General features: G+C 41.5%; 1 long non-coding RNA gene across 1 annotated transcript; it reads right to left on the reverse strand.

Moving 5' to 3' along the window:
* Window positions 1–5,707: 5,707 nt before the first annotated feature.
* Window positions 5,708–16,982, reverse strand: LOC145850446 (uncharacterized). Its single transcript, XR_014379105.1, has 3 exons — window positions 16,745–16,982; window positions 13,913–14,560; window positions 5,708–13,679 (listed from the first exon to the last, which is right to left on the reverse strand). It is a non-coding gene; the product is annotated as an uncharacterized LOC145850446 (long non-coding RNA).
* Between the last annotated feature and the right edge of the window lie 1,063 nt (window positions 16,983–18,045).

Consider the following 18,045-nt stretch of genomic DNA (forward strand, 5'->3'; position numbering starts at 1 on the left):
TAAATAGCAGGAAGCAGATCGTACAGTCAACCTTCCTACCAGTTCTTGTCTATGGTGATTCCATTTATCGGATTGCAGCAGCCACTACTCTTAAACCTTTGGATGCCGTCTACTATAACACCCTTCACTTTATCACTGGTGACAGTTTTAATACGCATCACTGCATCCTGTATCAAAAGGTTAGCTGGTCCTCATTATAAATTCACGTAGGCCACTTCATTACTTCCTCTTTATTCACAAAGCTCTACTGCACAAGCTTCCAACCTATCTCACTTTGTTGTTGAAGTATGAATACATGAGTTACAAACCATGTTTGCAGGGTTGGTTAACCTCTTACATCAAGATGTTCCGCTAGCGGAACACCGCTCCAATATCCAATGATAGGGCGTGGCGCGAATTACAAATTCCTCAAAAATCCTAAAACTTCAATTTTTCAAACATATGACTATTTTACACCATTTTAAAGACAAGACTCCTTTATCTAACCACATTGTCCGATTTCAAAAAGGCTTTACAACGAAAGCAAAACATTAGATTATGTCAGGAGAGTACCCTGCCAGAAATAATCACACACCCATTTTTCAAGCTAGCATATAATGTCACAAAAACCAAAACCACAGCTAAATGCAGCACTAACCTTTGATGATCTTCATCAGATGACACTCCTAGGACATTATGTTATACAATACATGCATGTTTTGTTCAATCAAGTTCATATTTATATCAAAAACCAGCTTTTTACATTAGCATGTGACATTCAGAACTAGCATACCCACCGAACACTTCCGGTGAATTGACTAAATTACTCACGATAAACGTTCACAAAAAACATACCAATTATTTTAAGAATTATAGATACAGAACTCCTTTATGCAATCGCGGTGTCAGATTTTAAAATGGCTTTTCGGTGAAAGCACATTTTGCAATATTCTGAGTAGATAGCCCGGCCATCACAGGCTAGCTATTTTGACACCCACCAAGTTTGGCACTCACCAAACTCAGATTTACTATAAGAAAAATTGGATTACCTTTGCTGTTCTTCGTCAGAATGCACTCCCAGGACTTCTACTTCGACACCAATGTTGTTTTTGTTCCAAATAATCCATAGTTATATCCAAATAGCGGCGTTTTGTTCTTGCGTTCAAGACACTATCCGAAGGGTGACGCGCCGGCGCCTATCGTGACAAAAAATGTCCAAATATTCCATTACCGTACTTCGAAGCATGTCAAACGCTGTTTAAAATCAATTTTTATGCGATTTTTCTTGTAAAATAGCGCTAATATTCCGACCGGGAGACGTCGTTTTCGTTCAAAGACTGAAAATGTAAAATGGACTCTTCACGTGCACGCGCGCACCCGTTTCATTGTTCTCAGATCGACCACTATCCAAATGCGCTACTGTTTTTCAGCCAGGGACTGCAGTCATCATTCCCCGTTCTGGCACCTTCTGAGAGCCTATGAGAGCCTTAGAAAATGTCACGTTACAGCAGAGATCCTCTATTTTCCATAAAGAGGCTATAGAAGGCCAAGAAATGGTCAGAGAGGGCACTTCCTGTATGCAATTTTCTCAGGTTTTGGCCTGCCATATGAGTTCTGTTATACTCACAGACACCATTCAAACAGTTTTAGAAACTTTAGGGTGTTTTCTATCCAAATCAAACAATTATATGCATATTCTAGTTTCTGGGCAGGAGTAATAACCAGATTAAAGTGGGTACGTTTTTTATCCGTCAGTGAAAATACTGCCCCCTATCCTAAACAGGTTAACTATTGAGGTTCCTCGGGTCTGCACCGAATTGGGTAGATCCAGTTTTTGTTTTAATGTGCCCAACTGCTGGAAAAATATGCAGATCTCATTGGAATTGGATGTTCTGGTGCCGCTCAGACAGTTTAGAGTATTGATAGAAGACCTGGTAGCTGAGAGATGTAGATGATATCTATGATTGTATTTTGTATATTTTTGTATTTTAACTGTCGCTTGTATTCTGTAGAATGTGTAAATTGTAAAATGCAGGGCACCCTGTTGAAATAAAGTAAAATAAAGAAATTTGGACAAGGCCTATGTATTCCATTGAGCCCATTTCAGCCATTACCGGGTTGTGTTTGACAGGTCATTACAAAAATGTCCGCGGTTGGAACGTTAATGGAAAAAACGAGACACAAGCAAGAGTATGAAAGAGTCGCGGGCGTAAAATGAAAGCAATCAATCCAGCAAGACGTGACAAGTGGATTTTGCATAACTCAAACGCAAGAAATAGATGGCTGAAAAAGACAGATCCTCAGGTGGGTGGGACATTCACGTTGCTAATGTCGTCTCTCTACTCCCTCCGTAGTCAAGCTGATGATGTGTCATTCTCGCTCCATGATATCTCCTCTGCCCACAGAGAGCAGTTAGTTAGTCGGTGAGTCACGGGACGGGAGGGGACGGGCTGTAAAACTTTTGCATTAAAAAGCCATCTGGAAAGGAAGCCATGACGCAGGAAGGAATTGATCCCTAGCCAAACGGACACTGGAATATATTCCAAACACATTATTAATAGGGCTGGATAATTGGGAGGATTTGTCATGATGTCATTGTATCTGTCCAATGATAGCATACATTATTATTATTATTTGTATTATTATTAATACATGACATCTTTATATGTTAAACATATGGAGATACTCTGCTCTACTCTTCTAAAGCCCTAGTGTGTTGACTTGAAATGCTGTATGAGTGCCTCAGCTCTATTAGTGTACTACTATCATTTGATATTCCTCAGCACTATTAGTGTACTACTATCATTTGATATTCCTCAGCTCTATAAGTGTACTACTATCATTTGATATTCCTCAGCTCTATTAGTGTACTACTATCATTTGACATTACAGATACATAAACAATATTGATTGTATCATTTCTCCTATACTGTAGGGGATGTATTGTGATGTTATGTAGGTCATATACAGTAGAGGGCATAGAATGAGTTACATACAGGCTTTGTCACTGTGCTGTATGCTCTCTCACCATGAAGAATACCTTTGCAGTTCAGCTACTCAAGGACAGAGGTGGCTGAGATATCTCACTCCCTTTACAATGGAATGTAAGTTTAGAACTATTTTGTTTTCTTTTGTTATGCCATGACTGTGCTTATATATGGTGGGAATGTGCTTATATCTATGTTATAAATGGTGGGACTGCTTATATCTATGTTAGCGCCTTCAGAATGTATTCATACCCATGCACTGCACAACACGTCACTTCTTGTTGAACACGGAAAGCGCTTTTCCATATTATGTCTATCTCTGATCAGCTACCCAGGAAAGGGCTGAAAATAGCCCATATGAATATATGTAACCTTAGAAATAAGGTTCATGAAATCAATAACTTGCTAACATCAGATAACATTAATATATTAGCCATTTCTGAGACTCACTTAGATAATTAATTAGATAATACAGCAGTAGCAAAACAAGAATATTGCTGTATGTATTCATAGCCATATGCCTCTAATGCGTAGAGAAGATCTCATGTCAAGTGTTTTTTAAGTGTTGTGGTAGCAGCTTCACTTGGCACATCTAAAGCCCTTTCTTTTGGGGTGTTGCTATAGGCCACCAAGTGCAAACAGTCAGCATCTAAATAATATGTGTGAAATACTTGATAGTGTATGTGATGTAAACAGAAAGGTCTACCTCCTTGAGGACCTGAATATTGACTAGTTTTCATCAAGATATCCACTCAAGAGGAAGCTTCTCACTGTAACCAGAACCAGAACTTTGTTCCAAAGCTATAGTCGTACCCATTGGATGCAGTGATCACAATAATGGTTATAGCTAGGAAAGCCAAAGTTCCAAAAGCTGGGCATAAAATAGTGTACAGTATAAGAGATCACACAAAAGATTTTGCTGAGACTTTTATGTGGATGATGTTAAAAATATTTGTTGGTCTGATGTGATCAATCAGGAGCATCCAGACCCTGCACTTGATGAATTTATGAAATTGCTTCTTCAAATTATTGATAAACATGCACCATTTAAGAAACTGACTTTCAGAACTGTTAACCTGATATGGATAGGGGGCAGTATTTTCACGGCCAGATGAAGAAACGTACCCGATTTAAACTGGTTACTACTCTTGCCCAGAAATGGGAATATGCATATTATTAGTAGATTTGGATAGAAAACACTCTGAAGTTTCTAAAACTGTTTGAATGGTGTCTGTGAGTATAACAGAACTCAAAAACCTGAGAAAAAGTCAACCAGGAAGGGGAGGATCTGAGAATTGTAGTTCTTTCTAGTCCCTTTCGAAACTACAGTATCTGTGGTGTTACGTTGCACTTTCTAAGGCTTCCATTGGCTGTCTAAAGCCTTCGGAAAGTGGTTTGAGCCTTCTCCTGTCACTGGGCAGAGTATAGGAGCTCAGTTTCTGAGTGGTCTGCCTGGCAACAAAGGGATTGGATATGCGCGGTCCCGCGAGCTCGCTGTTTTTTCTTTTTCTCCTTGAATGAATACGCTATTGTCCGGTTGGAAAATTATCGCAATTTTACGTAAAAAATACCATAAAAATTGATTTTAAACAGCGTTTGACATGCTTCTAAGTACGGTAATGGAACATTTTGACTTTTTGTGTCTCGAATTGCGCTCGCGCGTTAGCCTTTGGATAGTGACCTGAACGCACGAACAAAACGGAGGTATTTGGACATAACTATGGATTATTTCGAACAAAAACAACATTTCTTGTGGAAGTAGCAGTCCTCGGAGTGCATTCAGAGACAGGGAGACTTGTAAGGATAGAGGGAACAATTAATGGAGCCAAATAAAGGCAAATCTTTGATGATAACCTGCTTCAGAGTGCAAACAACCTTAGACTGGGCCAAAGATTTACATTTCAATAGGACAATGACCCCAACCATACAGCCAAAGCAATGCTGGAATGGCATCAAAGCAAGAATGTGAAAGTCCTTGTGTGGCCCAGCCAAAGCCCAGACTTGAATCCCATTGAAAATCTGTGGAAAGACTTGAAGATTGCTGTTCACCACCACTCCCCATTTAACTTAAGAGAACTTGAGAAATAAAACCTCCAAAGAAGAATGGGAGAAAATCCCCAAATCCAGATGTGAAAAGCTGATACCGACACATCCAAGATGACTAAATGATTGTAATTGTCACGATCGTCAAAAGGAGTGGACCAAAGCGCAGCGTGGGAAGTGTTCATCGTTGTATTTATTTTACCTCAGAACACTACAAACAAAAGAATAAACAATGATAACGACAGTCACGTCTTGTAGGCTAAACAAGCAGTACAAAAGTAAGATCCCACAACTACAGGTGGGGAAAGGCTGCCTAAGTATGATTCCTAATCAGAGACAACGATAGACAGCTGCCTCTGATTTGGAACCATACTCCGCTCAAAACAAAGAAATAGACACCATAGAATGCCCACACCCTGACCTAACCACATAGAGAAACAAACCGTCTCTCTCAGGTCAGGGCGTGACAGCAATCCCCGCCAAAGGTGCTTTACAATGTATTGACTCAGGAGTGTGAATTCTTATGTAAATTAGATATTTATGTATTTAATTTTCAATAAATTAGCTAAAATTGCCAAAAACATGTTTTCACTTTATCATCATGGGGTATTGTGTGTAGATGGGTGAGAGGTAAAGGTTATGAATACTTTCTGAAGGCACTGTATCTTTAGGCGGACTCGAAGTGACTTCACATTGAGCATGATCACTACTTGTTTATTTAGATTCCAATTCAGAGGTTGAGTGCTAAATAGTCACATGTACAGGGTTGCAGGTGTGATTGCAGGATATAGTACAAATATTAGGCTCTGCACTCCAACATGCAAGACAAAGTGAAATAAAATAAGGAAAAGGGTAATAAAAAAACAACAACAATAGAAATATAGAAATAGCACTATATACTGAACAACATAACTGTAGCAGTGATGAATAAATGAATGTCCATTGGGGTGGCGGCAGAGTAAAAGTCAGTGGGGGGGAATGTCCATAGGGGGAGAAGCAGAGGGGAAATGTCCATTTATAATGTAGATATGAACACCGTACCAAATTTATAACATAGATATTAGACAGTGCCACATTTATAATATAGATATTGGACAGTACCACATGGCAGGTAAAAATAGAAAAGAGTAGAGGGTCTAAAGAGCTGCCCTTCGGTACACCACACTTTACATGTTTGACATTAGGAAGCTTTCTTTAAAGAAAATCCTCTGAGTTCTATTAGATACAGTAGCAGATCTAATCACAGTACCACATTCATAACATGGATATAAACACAATTCCACATTTATAAACAGAGGCATTACACAGTACCACGTTTATAACATAGATACTATCAGCATACATGGACACACATGCTTTGTTTAATGCCAGTGGCAGGTCGTTGGTAAAAATAGGAAAGAGTAGAGGGCCTAAAGAGCTGCCCTGCGGTACACCACACTTTACATGTTTGACAATAAGGAAGCTTCCATTAAAGAAAACCCTCTGAATCCACGATATGGCAGAGGTTGAAAAGCCATACCACGTCATTTTTCTCGACACCAAGTTATGGTCAATAATATCAAAGGCTGCACTGAAATCTAACAGTACAGCTCCCACGATGAACAGCATTCTTACATAGGTATTCCTCTTGTCCCAGATGGGTTGGGGCAGTGTGCAGTGTGATTGCGATTGCTTCGTCTGTGGACCTATTGAGGCGGTAAGCAAATTGGAGTGGGTCTAGGGTATCAGGTAGGGTGGAGGTGATATATTTTTTTTATTATTATTTTATTATTTCTCCCCAATTTCGTGGTATCCAATTGGTAGTAGTTACAGTCTTGTCTCATCGCTGAAACTCCCGTACAGACTCAAGAAAGGCGAAGGCCGAGAGCCATGCATCCCCTGAAACACAACCCAACCAAGCCACACTACTTCTTGACACAATGCACATCCAACCCGGAAGCCAGCCGCACCAATGTGTCGGAGGAAACAATGCACACCAGGCAACCTGGTCAATGTGCCCGGCCCGCCACAGGAGTCGCTAGTGCGCGATGAGACAAGGATATCCCTGCCGGCCAAACCCTCCCTTACCCGGCCAACGCTGGGCAATTGTGCGCCGCCCCATGAGCCTCCCGGTCACGGCCGGCTGCAACAGAGCCTGGGCTCGAATCCAGAATCTCTGGTAGCACAGCTAGCACTGTGATGCAGTGCCTTAGACCACTGTGCCACCCGGGAGGCTCGGGTGGAAGTGATATGATCCTTGACTAGTCTCTCAAGCACTTCATGACGACGGAAGTGAGTGCTACAGGGCGATAGTCGTTTAGCTCAGTTAACTTAGTTTTCTTGGGAACAGGAACAATGGTGGCCCTCTTGAAGCATGTGAGAACAGCAGACTGGGATAGGGATTGAATGAATATGTCCGTAAACACACCAGCCAGCTGGTCTGCGCATGCTCCGAGGACGTGGCTAGGGATGCCGTCCTGGCCGGAAGCCTTGCGAGGTTAACCCGTTTAAATGTTTTACTTACGTTGGCCGCGGTGAAGGAGAGCCCGCAGGTTTTGGTAGCGGGCCGTGTCAGTGGCACTGTATTGTCCTCAAAGCGAGCAAATAAGCTGTTTAATTTGTCTGGGAGCAAGACGTCGGTGACCGCGACGGGGCTGGTTTTCTTTTTGTAATCCGTGATTGACTGTAGACCCTGCCACATACGTCTCGTGTCTGAGCCATTGAATTGCGACTCTACTTTGTCTCTATACTGACGCTTAGCTTGTTTGATTGCCTTGCAGAGGGAATAGCTACACTGTTTGTATTCGGTCATGTTTCCGGTCGCCTTGCCATGATTAAAAGCAGTGGTTCGCGCTTTCAGTTTTGCACGGATGCTGCCATCAATTAGAGGTCGCCCGATTAATCAGAAGAGCCGATTAATTCGGGCCGATTTCAAGTTGTCATAACAATCGGAAATCGGTAATTAAAAATAAATACATACTTTATTTAACTAGGCAAGTCAGTTAACCTGTTGGGGGTAGGGGGCAGTATTGACACGGCCGGATAAAAAACGTACCCGATTTAATCTGGTTACTACTCCTGCCCAGTAACTAGAATATGCATATAATTATTGTCTTTGGATAGAAAACACCCTAAAGTTTCTAAAACTGTTTGAATGGTGTCTGTGAGTATAACAGAACTCATATGGCAGGCAAAAACCTGAGAAGATTCCTTACAGGAAGTGCCCTCTCTGACAAGATCTTGTTCTTCTTGTCTCTTTTTATTGAAGACTGAGGATCTTTGCTGTAACGTGACACTTCCTACGGCTCCCATAGGCTCTCAGAGCCCGGGAAAAAGCTGAATGATATCGAGGCAGCCCCAGGCTGAAACACATTTACGCTTTTGGCAAGTGGCCGATCAGAGGACAATGGGCTAAGGCGCGTGCACGAGTCGACACCGTGCTTTATTTTCTTTCCTCTTTTTACCTAAACGCAGATTCCCGGTCGGAATATTATCGCTTTTTTACGAGAAAAATGGCATAAAAATTGATTTAAAACAGCGGTTGACATGCTTCGAAGTACGGTAATGGAATATTTAAAAAAAATTGTCACGAAATGCGCCGTGCTCGTCACCCTTCTTTACCCTTTCGGATAGTGTCTTGAACGCACGAACAAAACGCCGCTGTTTGGATATAACTATGGATTATTTGGGACCAAACCAACATTTGTTATCGAAGTAGAAGTCCTGGGAGTGCATTCTGACGAAGAACACAAAAGGTAATAACATTTTTCTTATAGTAAATCTGACTTTGGTGAGTGCTAAACTTGCTGGGTGTCTAAATAGCTAGCCCTGTGATGCCGGGCTATCTACTGAGAATATTGCAAAATGTGCTTTCACCGAAAAGCTATTTTAAAATCGGACATATCGAGTGCATAGAGGAGTTCTGTATCTATAATTCTTAAAATAATTGTTATGCTTTTTGTGAACGTTTATCGTGAGTAATTTAGTAAAGTTTTAGTAAATTCACCGGAAGTTTGCGGGGGGTATGCTAGTTCTGAACGTCACATGCTAATGTAAAAAGCTGGTTTTTGATATAAATATGAACTTGATTGAACAAAACATGCATGTATTGTATAACATAATGTCCTAGGTGTGTCATCTGATGAAGATCATCAAAGGTTAGTGCTGCATTTAAGCTGTCTTCTGGGTTTTTGTGACATTATATGCTAGCTTGAAAAATGGGTGTCTGATTATTTCTGGCTGGGTACTCTGCTGACATAATCTAATGTTTTGTTTTCGTTGTAAAGCCTTTTTGAAATCGGACAGTGTGGTTAGATTAACGAGAGTCTTGTCTTTAAAATGGTGTAAAATAGTCATATGTTTGAGAAATTGAAGTAATAGCATTTCTAAGGTATTTGAATAACGCGCCACAGGATTCCACTGGCTGTTACGTAGGTGGGACGATTTTGTCCCGCCGACCCTAGAGAGGTTAAGAACACATTCTTATTTTCAATGACGGCCTAGGAACGGTGGGTTAACTGCCTTGTTCAGGGGCAGAACGACAGATTTTTACCTTGTCAGCTCAGGGATTCAATCTTGCAACCTTACGGTTAACTAGTCCAACGCTCTAACCACCTGATTTACATTGCACTCCACGAGGAGCCTGCCTGTTACGCGAATGCAGTAAGAAGCCAAGGTAAATTGCTAGCTAGCATTAAACTAATCTTATGAAAAACAATCAATCAATCATAATCACTAGTTAACCTGTTAGGGCTAGGGGGCAGTATTGACACGGCTGGATAAAAAAACATACCCGATTTAATCTGGTTACCACTCCTACCCAGTAACTAGAATATGCATATACGTATTACATATGGATAGAAAACACCCTAAATTTTCTAAAACTGTTTGAATGGTGTCTGTGAGTATAACAGAACTCATTTGGCAGGCAAAACCCTGAGACATTTTCTGACAGGAAGTGGATACCTGATGTGTTGTATTACCTTTAAACCTATCCCATTGAAAAACACAGGGGCTGAGGAATATTTTGGCACTTCCTATTGCTTCCACTAGATGTCACCAGCCCTTACAAAGTGTTTTGAGTCTTCTGGAGGGAGATCTGACCGAACAAGAGCCATGGAACGATGATGGCCCATTAGACACCTGGCGCGCGAGTTCATGTTGGGTACCCTCGTTCAAATACGTTATAAAAGAGTATGCATTCGTCCACCTTGAATATTATTCATGTTCTGGTTAAAAAAGGCCCTAATGATTTATGCTATACAACGTTTGACATGTTTGAACGAACGTAAATATATTTTTTCCCCTCGTTCATGACGAGAAGTCCGGCTGGCTTAGATCATGTGCTAACAAGACGGAGATTTTTGGACATAAATGATGAGCTTTTTTGAACAAAACTACATTCGTTATGGACCTGTGATACCTGGAAGTGACATCTGATGAAGAGAATCAAAGGTAATGGATTATTTACATAGTATTTTCGATTTTAGATCTCCCCAACATGACGTCTAGTCTGTATCGCAACGCGTATTTTTCTGGGCGCAGTGCTCAGATTATTGCAAAGTGTGATTTCCCAGTAAGGTTATTTTTAAATCTGGCAAGTTGATTGCGTTCAAGAGATGTAAATCTATAATTCTTTAAATGACAATATAATATTTTACCAATGTTTTCTAATTTTAATTATTTAATTTGTGGTGTTGAATTGACTGCCGGTTATTGGAGGGAAACGATTTCCTCAACATCAATGCCATAGTAAAACGCTGTTTTTGGATATAAATATGAACTTGATAGAACTAAAAATGCATGCATTGTCTAACATAATGTCCTAGGAGTGTCATCTGATGGAGATTGTAAAAGGTTAGTGCATCATTTTAGCTGGTTTTATGGTTTTGGTGACCCTGTCTTTGAATTGACAAAACATTACACACAACTCTTGTAAATGTACTGTCCTAACATACTCTAAATTTATGCTTTCGCCGTAAAACCTTTTTGAAATCGTAAAACGTGGTTAGATTAAGGAGATGTTTATCTTTCAAAGGGTGTAAAATAGTTGTATGTTTGAAAAATTTGAATTTTGACATTTATTTGGATTCAAATTTGCCGCTCTTGAAATGCACCTGCTGTTGATGGAGAGCACCACGGGTGGGACGCTAGCGTCCCACCTAGCCCATAGAGGTTAACTACACATGGTTGATGATATTACTCGTTTATCTAGCCTGTCCTGCGTTGCATATAATCTCTTAGGTACACGTTGCTCCAAACATAAACATCAATGCCTTTCTTAAAATCAATACACAAGTATATATTTTTAAACCTGCATATTTAGTTAATATTGCCTGCTAACATGAATTTAGGGAAAATGTGTCACTTCTCTTGCAACAGAGTCAGGGTATATGCAGCAGTTTGGGTCCCCCTGGCTCGTTGCGAACTAATTTGCCAGAATTTTACGTAATTATGACATAACATTGAAGGTTGTGCAATGTAACAGGAATATTTAGACTTAGGGATGCCACCCGTTAGATAAAATACGGAACGGTTCCGTATTTCACTGAAAGAAAAAACGTTTTGTTTTCGAGATGATCGTTTCCGGATTCGACCATATTAGTGACCTAAGGCTCGTATTTCTGTGTGTTATTATATTATAATTACGTCTATGATTTGATAGAGCAGTCTGACTGAGCGGTGGTAGGCAGCAGCAGGCTCGTAAGCATTCATTCAAACAGCACATTCGTGCGTTTTGCCAGCAGCTCTTCGCTGTGCTTCAAGCATTGCGCTGTTTATGACTTCAAGCCTATCAACTCCCAAGATTAGGCTGGTGTATCCGATGTGAAATGGCTAGCTAGTTAGCGGGTACGCGCTAATAGCGTTTCAAACGTCACTCGCTCTGAGACTTGGAGTAGTTGTTCCCCTTGCTCTGCATGGGTAACGCTGCTTCGAGGGTGGCTGTTGTCGATGTGTTCCTGGTTCGAGCCCAGGTAGGAGCGAGGAGAGGGACGGAAGCTATACTGTTACACTGGCAATACTAAAGTGCCTATAAGAACATCCAATAGTCAAAGGTATATGAAATACAAATGGTATAGAGAGAAATAGTCCTATAATTCCTATAATAACTACAACCTAAAACTTCTTACCTGGGAATATTGAAGACTCATGTTAAAAGGAACCACCAGCTTTCATATATTCTCATGTTCTGAGCAAGGAACTTAAACGTTAGCTTTTTAACATGGCACATATTGCACATTTACTTTCTTCTCCAAGACTTTGTTTTTGCATTATTTAAACCAAATTGAACAGGTTTCATTATTTATTTCAGGCTAAATTGATTTTATTTATGTATTATATTAAGTTAAAATAAGTGTTCATTCAGTATTGTTGTAACTGTCATTATTACAAATAAATAAAATATATATATATATTTTTTTTAATCGGCCGATTAATCGGCATCGGCTTTTTTTTGGGGTCCTCCAATAAATCGGTATCGGTATTGAAAAAAATCATAATCGGTCGACCTCTACCATCAATCCACGGTTTCTGGTTGGGGAAGGTTTTAATAGTCCACATGGGTACAACATCACCGCTGCACTTGCTAATAAACTCGCTCACCGAATCAGCGTATACATCAATGTTGTTGTCTGAGGCTATCCGGAACATATCCCAGTCCATGTGAACGAAGCAATCTTGAAGTGTGGAATCAGATTGGTTGGACAAGCGTTGAACAGACCTGAGCACGGACGTTTCCTGTTTTAGTTTCTGTCTATATCCTGGGAGCAACAAAATGGAGTCGTAGTCAGATTTGCTAAGGAGGACGAGAGAGGGCTTTCTATGCGTCGCGGAAGTTAGAGTAGCAATGATCCAGAATGCTGCCAGCCCGGGTCGCGCATTCGATATGCTGATAACATTTAGGGAGCCTTGTTTTCAGATTTGCTTTGTTAAAATCCCCAGCTACAATAAATGCAGCCTCAGGAAATATGGTTTCCAGTTTACATAGAGTCCAATGAAGTTCTTTCAGGGCGGCCGAGATGTCTGCTTGGGGGGGGATATTCACGGTTGTGCTTATAATCTAAGAGAATTCTCTTGGTAGATAATGCATTCTGCATTTTATTGTAAGGAATTCTAGGTCAGATGAACAAAATGACTTGAGTTCCTGTATGTTGTTATGATCACACCACGACTCGTTAATCATAAGGCATACACCCCCACCCTTCTTCTTACCAGAGAGATGTTTGTTTCTGTCGGCGTGATGCGTGAAGAAACCGGGTGGCTATACCGACTCTGATAACTGGTGAAGTGGAGTGATGTAGAGACTGTTGTCCTTCTGGCAGGTTCTCACATCTCAGCCCAGGGACTCTGTAGTTCTGTCAGACTGGTCATTGAGTTCTTGGTCACCTCCCTGACCAAGGTCCTTCTTGCCCGGTTGCTCAGTTTGCTCGGAAGGCCAGCTCTAGGCAAAGTCTGGGGATATTTTTCACTGTGCTCTTGGAAACTTTCAACACTCTAGAAATTGTTTTATACCCTTCCCCAGATATATGCCTCATCACAATTCTTTCCTTGGACTTCATGGTATAGTTTTTGTTCTGAAATGCACTGTCAACTGTGGGACCTTATATAATTGCCCACAGGTGGACTCCAATCAAGTTGTAGTGACTTCTCAAGGATGATCAAAGGAAATTGGATGCACCTGAGCTCAATATGCTGTGTCAAAGCAAAGGGGTGTGAATACATATGTAAATGAGATATTTCTGCATTCAATTTACAAAATGTTCTAAAAATTCTAAAAACATGTTTTCTCTTCATCATTATGGGTTATTGTGTGTAGATGGGTGAGATTTTTTTATATTAATTTTGAATTCAACAAAATGTTGAATAAGTCAAGTGTTAAGAATACTTTCTGAAGACACTGTATGCGTGAAGGATGTGCAACTCACCTTCTGCAAGACGTAGGCCTCGCGCAGGGTGATGATCTCATGTTCGCGGTGCTCCCCCTGCACAGCACACACCCCACAGATTACCTTCTCGTCAGCCTTGCAATAGAGAGTGCCCTCCTGGCCGTGCTCCTTACAGCACAGCCTCTCCACTGTCACTGTGTCCCTCTTACTAACCCCTTCTAGAGCCGCCACTGCCTCTTTATCTTCATCATCAACTTTCCCCTTCCCCTGGTCTCTCTCTCCTCCACACACACCGTTCTCTTGTATCCCAGCCTGCACCGCATGCCCCATTTTTCACCACCCCTGGCTCTGCCACAGGCCTCATTCCCTGTACCATTTCCTCCCCCGCCCCCTCCCTTGTGTGTCTGTCCCTGCCCAGCAGTTGGGACTGGGGCTGCAACACTTCCTGGCCATAGGGCATCAGCTGGTGTTGTGTGCTGCAGGGCGTGTTTCTCGGCGTGGCCAGGGCAGAAGACGAAGCTGCAGGTGTGACCTGGGTCGCCGGCTGGGCCTCGTCAGGCTCGCACGCATCACATGACCCATCCATCTGCGGTAGCTCGTCCTCATCAGGTCCTCCAATTCCTCTCCAAGGTTCCCCTTGGTCTGTCATTGTAGTGGGTCTGAGTAGGGGGGTAAATGAAGGACACCCTGTGGGAGAGATGAGTAGTAGAGGACAGGGTATATAAATAGGTACTTGCTTTACCTAAGCAAGAGTAACAAGTTGTAGGGACTACTGTCAGAGGGGAAACAAAACAGATCCCTTTCAAAGGTACTGTACCTGCCAAAGTTTACTGCTTTTGTCTGCAAACACACCCCTCTTTGTTTGCATACTTTTCCCCACCTACACACACTGTAGATGCACAAACTGGTGAGAGTGCATACCTGCATTATGTAATGCATACACACGCTCTTTCTCTCCAAGCTTCTCCTCTTTCTGTCCAGCATCAGGGCCAGACCATTTAACCTGTTGGGGCTAGGGGGCAGTATTTTCACGGCTGGATAAAAAACGTACCCGATTTAAACTGGTTACTACTCTTGCCCAGAAACGAGAATATGCATATAATTAGTAGATTTGGATAGAAAACACTCTAAAGTTTCTAAAACTGTTTGAATGGTGTCTGTGAGTATAACAGAACTCATATGGCAGGCAGAAACCTGAGAAGATTCCATGCAGGAAGTGCCCTGTCTGACAATTTGCTGTCCTTCTGTTGCATCTCTATCAAAAATACAGCATCTGTGCTGTTACGTGACACTTTCTAAGGCTTCCATTGGCTCTCTAAAGCGTTCAGAAAGCGGAATGACGTGTCTCCTGGGCAAAGTACAGCAGCAGAGTTTGTAAGTGGCCTGCCTGGGGACAGTGAGACTGAGATGCGCATTCACGAGACTTCTCAATTTTTTTCTTTCAGTCTTTGAATGAATACAACCTTGTCCGGTTGGAATATTATCGGCATTTTACGAGAAAAATAGCATAAAAATTGATTTTAAACAGCGTTTGACATGCTTCTAAGTACGGTAATGGAATATTTTGCATTTTTTTGCCACGAAATGCGCTCGCACGTCACCCTTCGGATAGTGACCTGAACGCATGAACAAAACTGAGGTATTTGGATATAACTATGGATTATTTGGAACCAAAACAACATTTGTTGTTGAAGTAGAAGTCCTGGGAGTGCATTCTTACAAAGAACAGCAAAGGTAATCAAATTTTTCTACTAGTAATTCTGAGTTTAGGTTGCCCCAAACTTGGTGGGTGTCAAATTAGCTAGCCTGTGATGGCCGAGCTATGTACTCAGAATATTGCAAAATGTGCTTTCGCCGAAAAGCTATTTTAAAATCTGAGATAGCGTTTGCATAAAGGAGTTCTGTATCTATAATTCTTAAAGTAATTGTTATGTATTTTGTCAACGTTTATCATGAGTAATTTAGTAAATTCACCGGAAGTTTTCGGTGGGTATGCTAGTTCTGAACATCACATGCTAATGTAAAAAGCAGGTTTTTGATATAAATATGAACTTGATTGAACAAAACATGCATATATATTGTATAACATAATGTCCTAGGAGTGTCATCTGATGAAGATCATCAAAGGTTAGTGCTGCATTTAGCTGTGGTTTTGGTTTTTGTGACATATATGCTTGCTTTGAAAATGGCTGTGTGATTATTTTTGGCAGGGTACTCTCCTGACATAATCTAATGTTTTGCTTTCGCTGTAAAGCCTTTTTGAAATCGGACAACGTGGTTGGATTAACGAGAGTCTTATCTTTCAAATGGTGTAAAATAGTCATATGTTTGAGAAATTGAAGTTATAGCATTTTTGAGGTATTTGTATTTCGCGCCACGCGATTACACTGGCTGTTGACTAGGGTGGGACGCAAACGTCCCACTGGCCCAGAGAGGTTAACGCTTCGATATTTTTGTTTTTCTCTCCTTTCCTCCCCCTTTCATTTATTTCACTCTACGGGAGAGCATTTTAAGAATGGAGGCTACCCACGCTGCCTGCCTGACACACACAGCAGGGCCTGAGCTGCATACAAAAGTATGTTTTGTGCTCTCTCTCTCTTCCAATCTCCTTCTCTCTCTCTTTTCCTCTCTCGCTCCGTGGGGGCCTACCTCTCCTGAGCACTGCTCGGCTATTCTCTCTCCTTTCTGACACAAACAACCACCAACTGGGCCTCACTGCACATAAAACTCCCCCTACTCTTCAATTCTCTTCTCCACTCTGCTAGCTCCATTTCTCTGACTCTTTCACACACCGACACACACACACTCTCTCTCTCTCTCTCCCCCTATGGGGCCTACCCGTGTGAAGCTCGGTTCCCAATGTGTACTTACTGGTATATCTGTGAGGCAGGCTCTGCAGTTTTGTTCGCTTTCTGTCACTCTTTGTTTCTCTCTCTGCTGCGGAGAGCACAGCCAGTGATGACGTTAGCTATCTAGCACTTCCTTAGCACAGCTGCCCTGCTCTCTGTGCTCTAACCTGCTCTACTTTCACTTCACAGTTGAAGCTCAGGCCCTGGCTGTATTCACTTCCTTGTTTCCCTCAGCTGCTGGGTATTTTTTCTCTCTTTCTCTCTTTACTTCCTGGATCTCTAGTGGCAGCCGGAGAGAGAGACACACAGAGGTGGGAGAGAGAAACTGGCTTGACAACCACAACAAAGGCAGAACGAGCAGCCTGCTAGCAAACACAGACAATGCAGCAGGATTAGTAGGCTTGAGAGGGAGAGGGAACAAACTCTTCCACTGTTCTCCTCCTTAGAGAGAGCTAAGAGGCTATTGAGCTGAGCGCCACATAAGCAGCAGTGTTTGGTGTTTGGCCAGTGAGTGCTGCCTTCTACTCTATGGTGAAAAATAAATAAGTTTTACAGTCTAAGCTGTAATCACAGTCTGGGACTCGCTGGATGCGGATGAAGATGTTTTGCCAATTGAGCAGCTGAAAGACCAATTGAAATGACTGTAATAAAAAAGCACTTCACGTTCTCATATAAAAGTACACAGCTGGACAAGCCTCTCGGCAAGAGAATAAACAGTAGAGGCAAAACAACAACAATTTAGTACATTGACTTTATTCTAATTACAATATACAAATACAATTACACAATGAGCCCAAATTATACCCATTGTCTAAATCTTGGGCAATTTGCACTGGAAAATAATGAAAAATCAATGGTAAAAAAAAGGGGTTTGATTTCAAAGAAGGTAAAATATGGGGTCTCCCAGAGAGAGTGAAACTATGCAGAGAGGCTAGTCAGAGCTTTAATTGATATGACAAGACCACCTACTCACTAAACCCTGAACAGATTATTCCATTCTTTTTCTTGACCCAGTGAACCCCGTTGTTTGGAGAGAGATGGAATCTGGAGTCAATATAAGGTTGGGTGGGCATCTGATACTGAGCGGGTTTTGGCCGTTGACTTAGGAATGTAATATGTCACAGAACAATAGCTACCTTTACTGATCACTCACGTGGAAAATATTATTTTTCAGGTCAACACGACAATGGCCGGGGTATCCTGGAATGACATTGACCTCATCCCGTCAGTAGATGATGCCTGGCTATTCTTTAAAAGTGCCTTCCTCACCATCTTAAATAAGCATGCCCATTCAAAAAAATGTAGAACTAGGAATAGATATAG

The sequence above is a fragment of the Salmo salar genome, chromosome 10 (assembly GCF_965601325.2).
Source record: "Salmo salar chromosome 10, fSalSal1, whole genome shotgun sequence".
Taxonomy (NCBI): domain Eukaryota; kingdom Metazoa; phylum Chordata; class Actinopteri; order Salmoniformes; family Salmonidae; genus Salmo; species Salmo salar.